General features: G+C 42.4%; 1 protein-coding gene across 2 annotated transcripts in view; it reads left to right on the forward strand.

The window, feature by feature from the left end:
- The first annotated feature begins 12071 nt into the window (after positions 1 to 12071).
- Positions 12072 to 18794, forward strand: part of LOC124020880 (NACHT, LRR and PYD domains-containing protein 12-like) — a 30797-nt gene continuing 24074 nt past the window's right edge. For both annotated transcript variants that reach the window (XM_046336180.1, XM_046336181.1), the window contains exon 1: positions 12072 to 12197. The gene's annotated coding sequence lies outside the window, so the exon portion shown is untranslated. The remainder of the gene's footprint in view (positions 12198 to 18794) is intronic.

An 18794-nucleotide genomic window follows, 5' to 3' on the forward strand; every position in this document is an offset into this window, starting at 1 on the left:
GGATCAGGGAATCACCCACAACAAGAGCGACATAGTTGATATATAGAGAGAAAAGATTTGGCCCGAGAATTGAACCCTGTGGTACCCCCATAAGACTGCCAGAGGTCCAGACAACAGACCCTCTGATTTGACACACTGAACTCTGTCTGCGAAGTAGCTACAATCCATAGGGCACTTTTCTGATATCAATGGACACAGAATTTGGTGTTATTGCTCACATTAAAAAAATAACATTCCTAATTAACAATGAAAATTGCATTTGGAACACTAGTCACTTTAATAATGTTTTCATATCTTGCATTACTCATCTATGTACAGTGGGGAGAACAATTATTTGATACACTGCCGATTTTGCAGGTTTTCCTACTTATAAAGCATGTAGAGGTCTGTACTTTTTATCAAAGGTACACTTTAACTATGAGAGACGGAATCTAAAACAAAAATCCAGAAAATCACATTGCATGACATAAGTATTTGATACATCAGAAAAGCAGAACTTAATATTTGGTACAGAAACCTTTGTTTGCATTTACAGAGATCATACGTTTCCTGTAGTTCTTGACCAGGTTTGCACACACTGCAGCAGGGATTTTGGCCCACTCCTCCATACAGACCATCTTCAGATCCTTCAGGTTTCGGTGTTGTCGCTGGGCAATATGGACTTTCAGCTCCCTCCAAAGATTTTCTATTGGGTTCAGGTCTGGAGACTGGTTAGGCCACTCCAGGACCTTGAAATGCTTCTTACGGAGCCACTCCTTAGTTGCCCTGGCTGTGTTTCGGGTCGTTGTCATGTTGGAAGACCCAGCCACAACCCATCTTCAATGCTCTTACAGAGGGAAGGAGATTGTTGGCCAAGATCTCATGATACGTGGCCCCATCCATCCTCCCCTCAATACGGGCAGTCGTCCTGCCACCTTTGCAGAAAAGCATCCCCAAAGAATGATGATGTTTCCACCTCCATGCTTCATGGTTAGGATGGTGTTCTTGGGGTTGTACTCATCCTTCTTCCTCCAAACACGGCGAGTGGAGTTTAGACCAAAAAGCTCTATTTTTGTCTCATCAGACCACATGACCTTCTCCCATTCCTCCTCTGGATCATCCAGATGGTCATTGGCAAACTTCAGACGGGCCTGGACATGCGCTGGCTTGAGCAGGGGGACCTTGCGTATGCTGCAGGATTTGAATCCATGACGGCTTGGTGTGTTACTAATGGTTTTCTTTGAGACTGTGGTCCCAGCTCTCTTCAGGTCATTGACCAGGTCCTGCCGTGTAGTTCTGGGCTGATCCCTCACCTTCCTCATGATCATTGATGCCCCACGAGGTGAGATATTGCATGGAGCCCCAGACCGAGGGTGATTGACCGTCATCTTGAATGTCTTCCATTTTCTAATAATTGCACCAACAGTTGTTTCCTTCACACCAAGCTGCTTGCCTATTGTCCAGTTGCCCATCCCAGCCTTGTGCAGGTTGACAATTTTATCCCTGATGTCCTTACACAGCTCTCTGGTCTTGGCCATTGTGGCGAGGTTGGAGTCTGTTTGATTGAGTGTGTGGACAGGTGTCTTTTATACAAGTAACGAGTTCAAACAGGTGCAGTTAATACAGGTAATGAGTGGAGAACAGGAGATCTTCTGAAAGAAAAACTAACAGGTCTGTGAGAGCCGTAATTCTTACTGGTTGGTAGGTGATCAAATACTTATGTCATGCAATAAAATGCTATTTAATTACTTTTTAAAAAATCGTACAATGTGATTTTCTGGATTTTTGTTTTAGATTCCGCCTCTCACAGTTGAAGTGTTCCTATGATAAAAATTACAGACCTCTACATGCTTTGTAAGTAGGAAAACCTGCAAAATCGGTAGTGTATCAAATACTTGTTCTCCCCACTATCCTATGCCACTCTGAACAAGTCATTTAATAACAAATTCTTATTTTCAATTACAGCTTTCTGCCCCTGAACAAGGGGCAGAACGACAGATTCGATCTTGCAACCTTTCGGTTACTAGTCCAATCTGCTAACCACTAGGCTACCTGCTGTCCCATTCATCCGAATCTGCCCAGCAGATAGATGGCTTGTATAGCAGAGACCGAAGGTGAGATCTTGGTGTTCACATGTGCCAGTAGTGACTCAGTAGAGTTTGTTGTCCCTTGTGATGTATATCCTGTTTTGATATGCATTCAGGATTTAGTTGAAATTCAGGATGTGTAAAATATACTTGTATTGTATTTCACAGAAAATCCCTCATTTATTTTCATTTATTATTTTAAGGTTATTTTGAGATGTATTACACTAATTTCAAGAGTGAACTATTTTATTGTATTTATTTTCTAAATTGTGTTAATGTCGTCATCGGGAGCCATGCGTTTACTCCTCAGTTTGCACAAGGCTTGATGAGGAGAGGTATGTGTTTACGTTCGCAAATGCACAAAAAAGACAAGCAAAACATGATATCGTCATTGATTTAGTGTTGTTCCACTACTGCTTGTAGCAATATAGATTAGCGTGAATGGGGATAATTTTCAATTGCAACTTTGCAAGGCTAGCCCAGCTACGGTTAGCTTTGGTTGCGGTAGAGGGTCTCTTTCGTGTAACATTAGACGGCTTGAGTTTTCTGACGATTTTCTCACGGGCATTCTGCACTGTCTTTTACCAGGCAAATATACTTCTGTATGAGAGTCCAGGCAGCAGCATTAAAGTTAGTCTTGCATTTATATCTATTCCATGCAGGTATGTTGTGAAATGTGACGTTTTTGTATTTCATGTTTAATGTGCCTAGTTAGCTGTCCTTCATTTTGTTACCTGTCCGGTCATGTCAAAAATGGGGTTGTTGCCTCATTAGTATGCCTCAGGTATAATGGTACAATAGTACACTCAAATATTTAGCACTTATTAGACAATTAGTGTAATGGTGTTAAAGGTTTATAAAATTAAATGTGAGTCTCTTGAAAATATGAACATGTACACTTTTTTTAAATGTGGTTTTTGCTCAAAGTGTGATGAGGAGAGGCAAATATACTTGTGTATGAGTCCAGATGGCAGCATCAACGTCTACCTTGCAGTTGTATCCATTCCATGCAGCCATTACAAGAGAGACAACCGGCAGAATCATGTTCAGAGCCTCTTCCCTTCCACCTGCACCTCACCAGAACACAAACACAGAAAGGTACCGGTGCAGAACCTGGTTACACATCATCTAATCGTCTAGTACAACTCAAATATAACGATTTAGTCCAATCAACTGAAGCTAAATATGTGGTTATCCATGTTCTGATTTCTGTGTGCATGCTTGTTCGGGAAAGTAGAAAAACATGTTGACTCACCTTGTAGAGAAATACCAATGCCATCCTCCTCTCTTTCCTGTTGCCTAAACGGTCTAGGACTGTCATACAGTACACATTTTGTATTTTTTGTTGTCCTAGGCTACCTGGTTAAAATACTTACTCACTTCCCTAACTTCCTTTCATGGGCAATGATATGCCAGCTAGTTAACATAGCTATACTACATCTGGCTCCATGTTGAACTCCCATCATCTCAGGCCAGCGGCACAGTATTCATTTATGGTTGGATCAGAATCACTGGCTTCCCTTCACACTTTTTTTTTTGGTGCGTCAGGACCATTCACAGCTGAACTCGTTCGGCTTAGCTCAATGCTGATTGGCTATTATTTAATACATTGTTTTATCAAGGGAGGCCAAATGCTTGCTGGCTTCCCTTGCATTCAGTGCTATGGGCGGCAACAATGTCATACTCCTTCTGACCAGACAGGATCAGATAGATACTCTACACATACTAAGACGTGAGTCAGAGGGGCGCTGTTTTGTTCGCTCTGATGGTTTCTCGAGTGAGATACATTCAGCCTCTTGCGAATTGAAGGAAATTCATGTTTTCTTTTGGGGGGGGGGGGGGGGGGGCATCAGTAGGAACCCCTCTTTGTACTTATATTGATACATTTTTAAGCCATAGCTGTTTATTTTTTCTCCCATTCTTCACTGTAGATCCTCTGTAGATCCTCTCTTATTTTTATTTCACCTTTATTTAACCAGATAGGCTAGTTGAGAACAAGTTCTCATTTGCAACTGCGACCTGGCCAAGATAAAGCATAGCAGTGTGAACAGACAACAACACAGAGTTACACATGGAGTAAACAATAAACAAGTCAATAACATAGTAGAAAAAAAAGAATCTATATACATTGTGTGCAAAAGGCATGAGGAGGTAGGCAATAAATAGCTGTGTTCTAATACCTTTACTGTATACTACATACTTAATGAGTATATACTACATACTATTAGTTCATTTTATTATACTGTAAAGGAACAGTATCGTTTCAGTTGAGCGTACTAGCGCTTCACCTGTCTACCTGGAAGTTGATGCTGTTGCTATGCAACCGCTCTTGCTAGCTTGTTAGCATAACAAATTACTTTCTAGAATTTTTTTAAAATCCAGAGCGTTGTCAGATTGTCAGTTCATCAAATTCAGAGTGTTTTGCTCTCGGAGCGTACTGGACACTGGCCGAGGGGGGTTAATCCGAGTGTTCAACTGCAGTCAGGCACCCAAGCTAACTGGCTAACATTGGCTAGCTACTTTTAGCCACAAATGAGAGAACACCTCACTCTGACTATTTTATTCGCCCTAGCAGAGCTGGTTAGGCTGTTTTCATGTTATCCAGTGTGTTTGTGACTGTAACTGTGCTGCTAGCAACAATTTAATTCCGCTTTTTTAATAAATGTTTTGCTTACGTTTACTGATCATATTCAACTGGTGTTGAGCGTTCGTAAATTCATCAGTTATTCTGCGCTCTGCCACACTCAGACCAGACTGCTGTTAACTCCATTGAAAGGCACAACGACTATACCACTTAGCTAAGCATGATGTGAATAATCAAGTCAATACATGTTGGGTAGTTAGTTAGTTAATATACTGCCTTGCAAGTTTGATGTAGTAGACAACTAATGTTCGGTAACTAGTTAACATACCGATACATACTGCTGTAATGCTATGCAGTTCTTAAGGATAGCGTAGCTAACAAATTGTCCACCAACATAATGTGTAACTTATTGGAAAAGTAATTTCTTTATTATTTATTATATAACTCTATGACAAATATTTGAAAACGAATGCAAAAATGGTTTTCGGTTCAACTTTCCCAGCAACCAATCCTATTGAATACATTTTGCCTAGGCTCTTGCCTGCATGTACTACCTTTTGGTTATGCTACTCGTATATTTTATTTCAATGTCTGTTTCTTTGCTTAAACTGCCAGTCTTTTAGATTGTGAGTTGTACCATTATTTTTCCATGAGGCGTAGACAATGCGTCTCCATTAGTCTGCTAGTTTTGGAGTGGCGGTTCGTCTTAACCCAATCAGTGATTTGATGTGTCATTGGCTCTGACCCTTCTAACTACTTAGGTAAACATATGAATTACCTGTTGCACAACGTTCGGCGCAGGTGTTGGTAACAGGTTCGCCATGTTCAGAATATAGGGGAAGATTTGGCGCGTAGTGGTGAAGTCAGACCGTCTACTTAAGTAGGCAATAGAAAAAAAGAATGTTTTTTTTTTTCTCATTGAGATAATATCTCTTTTCCAAGAGAGACCTGGTCCAATAGCAGCAGGGGGAACAACGTTTCAGACAACACAACTTACATACACTAACACAACATTAAACAAAACTATAAACACACATACAGTACAACAATTACATATTACATTAAAAACACAAACATCTTGACTAAAAACAGCTGGCCTAAAAACAATTACACTCTTCTATGATATATACATCGATCAAGTGTTTAAACTCCACCAACGAAACTAGATCATCACATTTTAAAATGTTCAGGAGAGAATTCCAGGACCACGGTGCTAAGTAACTAAAACTATTTCTACCATGACCTGTTCTAATTTTTGGTACTGTTAGAAGCAAATCAGAAAGGGACCGTGATTGATATTTGAATACAATGCCAAAAAAGATGCAACACTGTTTCTGGGTGGTCATTACAAAAGGTACAATTTGAGATGTTTTCCTTAAACTTCTTCATATAGTGGTTGGCAGGATAACATTTATGAATAATTTTAAAAGAAACTTCCTTAATTCTGTTAACACGTAGGTATGTGTGTGGCAACATCCAAACTTTTTCCCAACAGATATTATGAATAAATCCATTCCAATAAGGCATGACATAAGGTATAGATACAACATCCTGCGGAAACAAGGTTCATATCACTCTGTTGTTGAATGGACCAAAAGAGAAACAAATATTTCCTACTGATGAGTCAACAGGGTCAATAGAAGGTAGGCTCTGAGGGTCAGGTCTTTCCTACTGATGAAGGTAGGCTCTGAGGGTCAGGTCTTTCCTACTGATGAGTCAACAGGGTCAATAGAAGGTAGGCTCTGAGGGTCAGGTCTTTCCTACTGATGAGTCAACAGGGTCAATAGAAGGTAGGCTCTGAGGGTCAGGTCTTTCCTACTGATGAGTCAACAGGGTCAATAGAAGGTAGGCTCTGAGGGTCAGGTCTTTCCTACTGATGAGTCAACAGGGTCAATAGAAGGTAGGCTCTGAGGGTCAGGTCTTTCCTACTGATGAGTCAACAGGGTCAATAGAAGGTAGGCTCTGAGGGTCAGGTCTTTCCTACTGATGAGTCAACAGGGTCAATAGAAGGTAGGCTCTGAGGGTCAGGTCTTTCCTACTGATGAGTCAACAGGGTCAATAGAAGGTAGGCTCTGAGGGTCAGGTCTTTCCTACTGATGAGTCAACAGGGTCAATAGAAGGTAGGCTCTGAGGGTCAGGTCTTTCCTACTGATGAGTCAACAGGGTCAATAGAAGGTAGGCCCTGAGGGTCAGGTCTTTCCTACTGATGAGACAACACTGTCAATAGAAGGTAGGCTCTGAGGGTCAGGTCTTTCCTACTGATGAGACAACACTGTCAATAGAAGGTAGGCTCTGAGGGTCAGGTCTTTCCTACTGATGAGTCAACAGGGTCAATAGAAGGTAGGCTCTGAGGGTCAGGTCTTTCCTACTGATGAGTCAACAGGGTCAATAGAAGGTAGGCTCTGAGGGTCAGGTCTTGACACGTTCCTGAATAATAAAGCAACACCTGAGGGAATGGCATCTAAAACAATTGCAAAATCTTTAGGTGTTACAGGGACCTTGTAAAGTGATAATAATTTCTTATAACTAAGTAAAAGACCCTCTGCATTTACCAGTTGGCTCACCAATAGGATATTATGTGGGAACCAATATTCTAAAAACAAAGTATTTTTATACAATATATCCCGATTATTCCATATATAATATCTGTGTGGAGAAAAATTATGCTTATAAATTAACGACCATGACAAGAAAACCTGCCGATGAAAAGCAGAAAGTTTCACTGGAACTTTGTCTATATTATAATTGCAAACCAACATGAAGTTAAGGCCACCAAAAGTAGAGAAGACATGATGAGGAATAAAATTCCACATCTGCTATCTGAGCAGTTAACCGATCACTGCAGCTGTACATCAAATCAAATCAAATGTATTTATATAGCCCTTCGTACATCAGCTGATATCTCAAAGTGCTGTACAGAAACCCAGCCTAAAACCCCAAACAGCAAGCAATGCATCATTTACATTTACATTTACATTACATTTAAGTCATTTAGCAGACGCTCTTATCCAGAGCGACTTACAAATTGGTGCATTCACCTTATGACATCCAGTGGAACAGCCACTTTACAATAGTGCATCTAAATCTTTTAAGGGGGGTGAGAAGGATTACTTTATCCTATCCTAGGTATTCCTTAAAGAGGTGGGGTTTCAGGTGTCTCCGGAAGGTGGTGATTGACTCCGCTGTCCTGGCGTCGTGAGGGAGTTTGTTCCACCATTGGGGGGCCAGAGCAGCGAACAGTTTTGACTGGGCTGAGCGGGAGCTGTACTTCCTCAGTGGTAGGGAGGCGAGCAGGCCAGAGGTGGATGAACGCAGTGCCCTTGTTTGGGTGTAGGGCCTGATCAGAGCCTGGAGGTACTGAGGTGCCGTTCCCCTCACAGCTCCGTAGGCAAGCACCATGGTCTTGTAGCGGATGCGAGCTTCAACTGGAAGCCAGTGGAGAGAGCGGAGGAGCGGGGTGACGTGAGAGAACTTGGGAAGGTTGAACACCAGACGGGCTGCGGCGTTCTGGATGAGTTGTAGGGGTTTAATGGCACAGGCAGGGAGCTCAGCCAACAGCGAGTTGCAGTAATCCAGACGGGAGATGACAAGTGCCTGGGTGAGGACCTGCGCCGCTTCCTGTGTGAGGCAGGGTCGTACTCTGCGGATGTTGTAGAGCATGAACCTACAGGAACGGGCCACCGCCTTGATGTTAGTTGAGAACGACAGGGTGTTGTCCAGGATCACGCCAAGGTTCTTAGCGCTCTGGGAGGAGGACACAATGGAGTTGTCAACCGTGATGGCGAGATCATGGAACGGGCAGTCCTTCCCCGGGAGGAAGAGCAGCTCCGTCTTGCCGAGGTTCAGCTTGAGGTGGTGATCCGTCATCCACACTGATATGTCTGCCAGACATGCAGAGATGCGATTCGCCACCTGGTCATCAGAAGGGGGAAAGGAGAAGATTAATTGTGTGTCGTCTGCATAGCAATGATAGGAGAGACCATGTGAGGTTATGACAGAGCCAAGTGACTTGGTGTATAGCGAGAATAGGAGAGGGCCTAGAACAGAGCCCTGGGGGACGCCAGTGGTGAGAGCACGTGGTGAGGAGACAGATTCTCGCCACGCCACCTGGTAGGAGCGACCTGTCAGGTAGGACGCAATCCAAGCGTGGGCCGCGCCGGAGATGCCCAACTCGGAGAGGGTGGAGAGGAGGATCTGATGGTTCACAGTATCGAAGGCAGCCGATAGGTCTAGAAGGATGAGAGCAGAGGAGAGAGAGTTAGCTTTAGCAGTGCGGAGCGCCTCTGTGATACAGAGAAGAGCAGTCTCAGTTGAATGACTAGTCTTGAAACCTGACTGGTTTGGATCAAGAAGGTCATTCTGAGAGAGATAGCGGGAGAGCTGGCCAAGGATGGCACGTTCAAGAGTTTTGGAGAGAAAAGAAAGAAGGGATACTGGTCTGTAGTTGTTGACATCGGAGGGATCGAGTGTAGGTTTTTTCAGAAGGGGTGCAACTCTCGCTCTCTTGAAGACGGAAGGGACGTAGCCAGCGGTCAGGGATGAGTTGATGAGCGAGGTGAGGTAAGGGAGAAGGTCTCCGGAAATGGTCTGGAGAAGAGAGGAGGGGATAGGGTCAAGCGGGCAGGTTGTTGGGCGGCCGGCCGTCACAAGACGCGAGATTTCATCTGGAGAGAGAGGGGAGAAAGAGGTCAGAGCACAGGGTAGGGCAGTGTGAGCAGAACCAGCGGTGTCGTTTGACTTAGCAAACAAGGATCGGATGTCGTCGACCTTCTTTTCAAAATGGTTGACGAAGTCATCTGCAGAGAGGGAGGAGGGGGGGGATTCAGGAGGGAGGAGAAGGTGGCAAAGAGCTTCCTAGGGTTAGAGGCAGATGCTTGGAATTTAGAGTGGTAGAAAGTGGCTTTAGCAGCAGAGACAGAAGAGGAAAATGTAGAGAGGAGGGAGTGAAAGGATGCCAGGTCCGCAGGGAGGCGAGTTTTCCTCCATTTCCGCTCGGCTGCCCGGAGCCCTGTTCAATGCAGGTGTAGAAGCACAGTGGCTAGGAAAAACTCCCTAGGCCAAAACCTAGGAAGAAACCTAGAGAGGAACCAGGCTATGTGGGGTGGCCAGTCCTCTTCTGGCTGTGCCGGGTGGAGATTATAACAGAACATGATGTTCAAATGTTCATAAATGACCAGCATGGTCGAATCATAATAAGGCAGAACAGCCTGGTGTGTTCCTTGTTCTTCATGATGCTCTCTGCGCTTTTAACGGACCTCTGAGACTATCACAGTGCAGGTGCATTTATACGGAGACTTGATTACACACAGGTGGATTGTATTTATCATCATTAGTCATTTAGGTCAACATTGGATCATTCAGAGATCCTCACTGAACTTCTGTAGAGAGTTTGCTGCACTGAAAGTAAAGGGGCTGAATAATTTTGCACGCCCAATTTTTCAGTTTTTGATTTGTTAAAAAAGTTTGAAATATCCAATAAATGTCGTTCCACTTCATGATTGTGTCCCACTTGTTGTTGATTCTTCACAAAAAATACAGTTTTATATCTTTATGTTTGAAGCCTGAAATGTGGCAAAAGGTCGCAAAGTTCAAGGGGGCAGAATACTTTCGCAAGGCACTGTATATAAACGGTAATTAAAAAGTAAAAACCGTAAAGTTGTCAGGTAGCAAAATAGGTTGGCAACAAAACGCACAGCAACTCGAAAACAAGTCTGCAAGTTGTGACTGGTACAATATTTGATCAGATAAAATAGCCTTCTAGCTGTGCAGGTGTTTCTACTTGATCTACATACACATTCCAGAATCATTTAGTTCTTAATGAACACAATTATTTTGTTAATGTTCAAACAAGTTGGCCATAATTAAAACCTTTCCACTAGTGTACAGTTACTGTGCCTCCCAATACCTAGAATGTTGTATTCAAATCTGCAGCTAAAATCCTAATTGAAAGCTTTTGGAGATACATAGTCCATCGGTAAATAGCCCACCCAATTTACCTACCTCATCCCCATACTGTTTTTATTTATTTACTTTTCTGCTCTTTTACACACCAGTATCTCTACCTGTACATGACCATCTGATCATTTATCACTCCAGTGTTAATCTGCAAAATTGTAATTATTCGCCTACCTCCTCATGCCTTTTGCACACAATGTATATAGACTCTTTTTTTCTACTGTGTTATTGACTTGTTTATTGTTTACTCCATGTGTAACTCTGTGTTGTTGTCTGTTCACACTGCTATGCTTTATCTTGGCCAGGTCGCAGTTGTAAATGAGAACTTGTTCTCAACTAGCCTACCTGGTTAAATAAAGGTGAAATAAAAAAATAAAAAATAGAAGTGGGTCTTCTTAGGAATTGTTTTATCCAATTGATCTTAAAAGCATGTCTATCAAATCAAAGTTTATTTGTCACGTGCACCGAATACAACAGGTGTAGACTTTACAGTGAAATGCTTACTTACAGGCTCTAACCAATGGTGCGGGAAAAAAAGGTGTGTGTGTGTGTGTGTGTGTGTGTGTGTGTGTGTGTGTGTGTGTGTGTGTGTGTGTGTGTGTGTGTGTGTGTGTGTGTGTGTGTGTGTGTGTGTGTGTGTGTGTGTGTGTGTGTGTGTGTGTGTGTGGGTAAGTAAAGAAATAAAACAACAGTAAAAAGACATTTGAAAAAAAGAGTATCAAGTTTATATACAGACACCAGTTAGTCAGGCTTATTGAGGTAGTATGTACATGTAGGTATCATTAAAGTGACTATGCATATATGATGAACAGAGAGTAGCAGTAGCGTAAAAAGAGGGGTTGGCGGGTGGTGGGACACAATGCAGATAGTCCGGTTAGCCAATCATGTTCATTGATTGTGTTAAGACGAACTGTCACTCCAAAACTAGCGGACCAATGGACTCATTGTCTAGGCCTCTCTAAACTCCGCCCTTCACGGAAAAATAATGTCAAAACTCACAATCCAAAAGATAACTGTTTATTAGTATTTCACACTGAGAAATTATCTTGCCCTAAATATTTTAACATTTTTTATTTTAGTGTGCGAGTGCGTGCTGTTGGAAAATGTGATAACTATCATTTGATTAGATATTTGAAAGGTTAATTAGACGTTGAGGAAATATGAATACTGCTTATGTAAGAGAGCTTTTGGGGAAAGAAGAGAGTAGGTCTGTTGTTGCAACAGGAAATAACACTTAATTAGGGGTATACTGAGAAAATGTATGTTGTACACTTAGAAAAACAGTGAATCAGTGTTTTCTACCCAGGGAAATAGTATGTGCACACTTAAAAGATATCTAATAGAATATAAAGTGCACTAGCCAAACAATGGACCATCTGGAACTCTGTACTGTTGGAGACTTTTTGAGAACGGCGCTTATCTTCTGTTTGCTGACAGTCCTGCTGTGCCCTGATCTAAGATAACAACCTGCCAAGACAGGGGTTCTCTTTCTCTTTCATTCTCGCTCTCTCTCTCTCTCTGTCTTTCTTTCTCTCTCACACACACACAATAACATGACATTCACATCGCAGTACATTTCTATTACCAGAAAGGTAAGGATCTTCTTTTAATAATTACAATATGTTTGATTTGTTTTGGAGTAACTTCTGAAGTAAATCTTTGTTGAATATTTAGATTCACCTTAAGGAGGAATGGAAACACTAGGATTTACAACACCAGCTAACTGTAAATCGCCATATTGGCATTGTTGCGTCACTGGCAGGAGAGAACATTATGGAACTCCCAAAAATGGCTGAATTTACCAAGTAGCTCCGAGTCTGAGAATTAGTTTATTACAGAGATTTAAATTATGTTAGCTAGGGAGACAATAAACCTACTGAAGCCATTCATGTTTGAGCCGACCGTTGCCCGAGATCAGAGTTCGTTTTCGTAGCAGTAACAACACAGATATGCCGCCTGAAACACCTCAGCTAGAGGGTCTGCGTAGCAAAACGAACAGGTGTGAGTGGGGATGCTGCCATATAGAGTAGGAGTGTGTGTGTTGTAGAGAGATGGTGGCGATACAGCACAAAATCCCAGCGGATGGTGACTATATTACATCCAGTCAGGTTCCTGTCAGTCTGTCTGGATGGTGGCTGTATTACATCCAGTCAGAGGTTCCGGTCAGTCTGTCTGGATGGTGGCTGTATTACATCCAGTCAGAGGTTCCGGTCAGTCTGTCTGGATGGTGGCTGTATTACATCCAGTCAGAGGTTCCGGTCAGTCTGTCTGGATGGTGGCTGTATTACATCCAGTCAGAGGTTCCGGTCAGTCTGTCTGGATGGTGGCTGTATTACATCCAGTCAGAGGTTCCAGTCAGTCTGTCTGGATGGTGACTATATTACATCCAGTCAGGTTCCTGTCTGTCTGTCTGGATGGTGGCTGTATTACATCCAGTCAGGTTCCTGTCTGTCTGTCTGGATGGTGGCTGTATTACATCCAGTCAGAGGTTCCAGTCAGTCTGTCTGGATGGTGGCTGTATTACATCCAGTCAGAGGTTCCGGTCGGTCTGTCTGGATGGTGGCTGTATTACATCCAGTCAGAGGTTCCGGTCGGTCTGTCTGGATGGTGGCTGTATTACATCCAGTCAGAGGTTCCGGTCGGTCTGTCTGGATGGTGGCTGTATTACATCCAGTCAGAGGTTCCGGTCGGTCTGTCTGGATGGTGGCTGTATTACATCCAGTCAGAGGTTCCGGTCGGTCTGTCTGGATGGTGGCTGTATTACATCCAGTCAGAGGTTCCGGTCGGTCTGTCTGGATGGTGGCTGTATTACATCCAGTCAGAGGTTCCGGTCGGTCTGTCTGGATGGTGGCTGTATTACATCCAGTCAGGTTCCGGTCAGTCTGTCTGGATGGTGGCTGTATTACATCCAGTCAGAGGTTCCTGTCAGTCTGTCTGGATGGTGGCTGTATTACATCCAGTCAGAGGTTCTGGTCAGTCTGTCTGGATGGTGGCTGTATTACATCCAGTCAGAGGTTCTGGTCAGTCTGTCTGGATGGTGGCTGTATTACATCCAGTCAGAGGTTCTGGTCAGTCTGTCTGGCGATGTATTTATTGGACGTGTCACTAATCATTATGAAAGGACTTCCTGGCAGAAGAGGTTTCTCGACCAGTCTGCAGCCGATATGCCAGTTAAATAATTGGTGACATCAACCAGCTTCTACCGCCATCTATTGGAAAGGAATGGTAACTACGCTGGGCAGCTAGTTGGCAGAGTTAAAGTAGACTTCAACCAGCTTCCACCGCCATCTATTGGAAAGGAATGGTAACTACGCTGGGCAGCTAGTTGGCAGAGTTAAAGTAGACTTCAACCAGCTTCCACCGCCATCTATTGGAAAGGAATGGTAACTACGCTGGGCAGCTAGTTGGCAGAGTTAATGTAGACTTCAACCAGCTTCTACCGCCATCTATTGGAAAGGAATGGTAACTATGCTGGGCAGCTAGTTGGCAGAGTTAAAGTAGACTTCAATAATATATGCCATTTAGCAGACTCCTTTATCCAAAGCGAACAGGGTACATGGTAGTGGAAACAGATCAGAAACAGGATTACAATTTTGATATCATGGATGGTCAGTCCTTGCATCTATAGCTCTGTCTATGAATTTGTGAGTGGTTACATTTCTCCAGCCCCATCCCTCAGCTTTTTACCGAATAAGGAGCAGAGAGACACTTATTGTTCCTCCTGATGATTCCCACTTTAAGAAAATAAGATGCAGATTAAATACACACCAAAATATGTTACAGATACTATAAATGTCCCATCACTCAGACAGTTAGTGAATACACAGCATCCAACACAGCAAACAATCATTCAAATGTATTTTACAAAAGCTCTTTTTCCATCAAAAATAATAACCACAGTGGTTATAGAGGGTGCAACGGTTCAACACCTCAGGAGCAAATGTCAGTTGTCTTTTCATAGCTGAGCATTCATAGGTTGAGAGTCGAAACAGCAGGATCGGAACAAGGTAGAACATCCATTGAAACGGGTAAACACATCTGTGGAAAAACAATTCCACTCCGATTCCCTTTATGGATGGGTGTTTCTTTTGAATTGGCTGTTGAATGGCTCCTTCTCAGAACACCAGCCCGCTCCCCCAAAGTGATTGATAGTAGATATTGGCTCGCTCTGTGATGATTGTGATTCTGAGTTCTCAGGTTCACACAGCGAGTTCTGGTCTTCAATGATCTAACTCTCTGTCAACTCCATCTGTGGCGTATAGGGGACTCAGTATCAGTATACAGGACTTGGTTGTATACTGATGGTCGTGAGCGCAATCTAGCTGGGCCCTGAGTTCTTTAGTGATGGTCCCAGTGGACCTCTTCTCCACCGCAGCACAGGAACACTCTGGCACTCAGGGGTCAGTTTGGCATGCTGTACTAACCCTTCTTTCCTGTTGGTAGATAACAGATAAGGCACCTATTAGGCTATAGTTGGTTGAAGTCGGAAGTTTACATACACCTTAGCCAAATACATTTAAAATCAAGTTTTTCACAATGCCTGACATTTAATCCTAGTAAAAATTCCCTGTCTTAGGACAGTTAGGATCACCATTTCATTTTAAGAATGTGAAATGTCAGAATAATAGTAGAGAGGATTTTTATTAAAGCTTTTATTTATTTCATCACATTCCCAGTGGGTCAGAAGTTTACATACACTCAATTAGTGTGTGGTAGCATTGCCTTTAAATTGTTTAACTTGGGTCAAACATTTTGGTTAGCCTTCCACAAGCTTTCCACAATAAGTTGGGTGAATTTTGGCCTATTCCTCCTGACAGAGCTGGTGTAATTGAGTCAGGTTTGTAGGCCTCCTTGCTCGCACACGCTTTTTCAGGTCTGCCCACACATTTTCTATAGGGTTGAGGTCAGGGCTTTGTGATGGCCACTCCAATACCTTGACTTTGTTGTCCTTAACTTCTTGGATATAGGGGGCGCTCTTTTAATTTATGGATAAAAAAACGTTCCCGTTTTAAACAAGATATTTTGTCATGAAAAGATGCTCGACTATGCATATAATTGACAGCTTTGGAAAGAAAACAATCTGACATTTCCAAAACTGCAAAGATATTGTCTGTGAGTGCCACAGAACTAATGCTACAGGTGAAACCAAGATGAAATTCCATACAGGAAGTGCCCCAGATTTTGAATGAGCTGTGTTTCAATGTCTCCTTATATGGCTGTGTATGGGTCACGAATGAGCTTAGACGTTCTGTCGTTTCCCCAAGGTGTCAACAGCATTGTGACGTATTTGTAGGCAAATCATTGGAAGATTGACCTTAAGAGACTACATCTACCAGGTGGCCGCTTGGTGTCCTCCGTTGCAATTGTTGCGTAATCTCCAGCTGCGTGTATTTTTCATTCGCTTCGAGGAGAAACACAGCTGCCACGAATGATTTATCATCGAATAGATATGTGAAAAACACCTTGAGGATTGATTCTAAACAACGTTTGCCATGTTTCTGTCGATATTATGGAGTTAATTTGGTAAAAAGTTTGGCGTTGTAGAGACTGCATTTTCAGATTTTTTTCTTAGCCAAACGTGATGAGCAAAACGGAGCGATTTCTCCTACACAAGTAATCTTTTTTGGAAAAACTGAAGATTTGCTATCTAGCTGAGAGTCTCCTCATTGAAAACATCCGAAGTTCTTCAAAGGTTAAGGATTTTATTTGAATGCTTTTCTTGTTTTTGTGAAAATGTTGCCTGCTGAATGCTAGGCTTAATGCTATGCTATCTATCAATACTCTTACACAAATGCTTGTGTAGCTATGGTTGAAAAGCATATTTTGAAAATCTGAGATGACAGTGTTGTTAACAAAAGGCTAAGCTTGTGAGTGAATATTTCTTTCATTTCATTCGCGATTTTCATGAATAGTTAACGTTGCGTTATGGTAATGAGCTTGAGGCTATAATTACGCTCCCGGATACAGGATTGCTCGACGCTAGAGATTAAGCCATTTTGCCACAACTTTGGAAGTATGCTTGGGGTCATTGTCCATTTGGAAGACCCATTTGCGACCAAGCTTTAACTTCCTGACATGTTGCTTCAATATATCCATATAATTTTCCTCCGTCATGATACCATCTATTTTTTGAAGTGCACCAGTCCCTTCTGCAGAAAATTACCCCCACAACATGATGCTGCCACCCCCGTGCTTCACGGTTGGGATGGTATTCTTCGGCTTGCAAGCATCCCCCTTTTTCCTCCAAACATAACGATGGTCATTATGGCCAAACAGTTCTATTTTTGTTTCATTAGACCAGGGGACATTTCTCAAAAAAGTACAATCTTTGTCCCCATGTGCAGTTGCAAACTGTAGTCTGGCTTTTTTTATGGCGGTTTTGTAGCAGTGGCTTCTTCCTTTCTGAGCAGCCTTTCAGGTTATGTCGATATCGGACTCGTTTTACTGTGGATATAGATACTTTTGTACCTGTTTCCTCCAGCATCTTCACAAGGTCCATTGCTGTTGTTCTGGGATTGATTTGCACTTTTCGCACAAAAGTACACTCATCTCTAGGAGACAGAACGCCTCTCCTTCCTGAGCGGTAAGATAGCTGCGCGGTCCCATGGTGTTTATACTTGCGTAGTATTGTTTGTTCAGCTGAACGTGGTACCAAATTGCTCCCAAGAATGAACCAGACTTGTGGAGGTCTACAGTTTTTTTTCTGAGGTCTTGGCTGATTTATTTGGATTTTCCCATGATGTCAAGCAAAGAGGCATTGAGTTTGAAGGTATGCCTTGAAATACATCCACAGGTAAACCTCAAATTGACTTAAATTATGCAAATTAGCCTATCAGAAGATTCTAAAGCCATGACATAATTGTCTGGAACTTTCCAAGCTGTCTTAAGGCACAGTCAACTTAATGTATGTAAACTTCTGACCAACTGGAATTGTGATACAGTGAATTATAAGTGAAATAATCTATCTGTAAACTATTGTTGGAAAAATTACTTGTGTCATGCACAAAGTAGATGTCCTAACCGACTTGCAAAAACTATAGTTCGTTAACTTCTTGCGTCGAGCCATCCCGGATCCGGGATCGTGAATACAGCCTCAAGCTCATTACCATAACGCAATGTTAACTATTCATGAAAATCGCAAATGAAATGAAATTAATCTATTTGCTCTCAAGCTTAGCCTTTTGTTAACAACACTGTCATCTCAGATTTTCAAAATATGCTTCTCAACCATAGCAAACTAGCGTTTGGCGTTAGCATTTAGCGTTATCATTTAGCGTTAGCATTAGCAGGCAACATCTTCACAAAAACCAGCAAAAACATTCAATAAATCATTTACCTTGGATGAAAATTCTTTCATCCAAACGCCAAACTTTCTTCCACATTAACTCCATAATATCGACTGAAACATGGTAAACGTTGTTTAGAATCAAGCCTCAAGGTGTTTTACACATATCTCTTCATGATATATCATTCCTGGAAGTCTCCTCTCTGTCTCAATCACATGGATGAATGCGAGCAGCTTGGAGATTACGCAACAATTTCAACAAAGGACACTGGGCGGACACCTGGTAAATGTAGTCTCTTATGGCCAATCTTCCAATGATATGCTTACAAATACGTCACAATGCTGCAGACAACTTGGAGAAACGATAGAAAGGGCAGGCTAATTTGTAGCGCTTTCACAGCCATATAAGGAGACAATGGAAAACAGAGCTTCAAAAATACTGCTCATTTCCTGTTTGAAGTTGCATCTTGGTTTCACCTGTAAGATCAGTTCTGGGGCACCCACAGATAATATCTTTGCAGTTTTGAAAACGTCAGAGTGTTTTCTTTCCAGAGCTGGCAATTATATGCATAGTCGAGCATCTTTTTGTGACAAAATATTGCGCTTAAAAACGGGCACGTTTTTTATCCAATAATGAAATAGCGCCCCCCTCGCTTCAACAAGGCATTTGTGGAGTGGTTGAAAAACAAGTTTTAATGACTCCAACCTAAGTGTATGTAAACTTCCGACTTCAACTGTATATTCTAAAAATCACTACATAAACTTGAAATAAAGACAGACAGACAGACAGACAGACAGACAGACAGACAGACAGACAGACAGACAGACAGACAGACAGACAGACAGACAGACAGACAGACAGACAGACAGACAGACAGACAGACAGACAGACAGACAGACAGAC

This window comes from Oncorhynchus gorbuscha, unplaced genomic scaffold, assembly GCF_021184085.1.
Source record: "Oncorhynchus gorbuscha isolate QuinsamMale2020 ecotype Even-year unplaced genomic scaffold, OgorEven_v1.0 Un_scaffold_963, whole genome shotgun sequence".
Taxonomy (NCBI): Eukaryota; Metazoa; Chordata; class Actinopteri; order Salmoniformes; family Salmonidae; genus Oncorhynchus; species Oncorhynchus gorbuscha.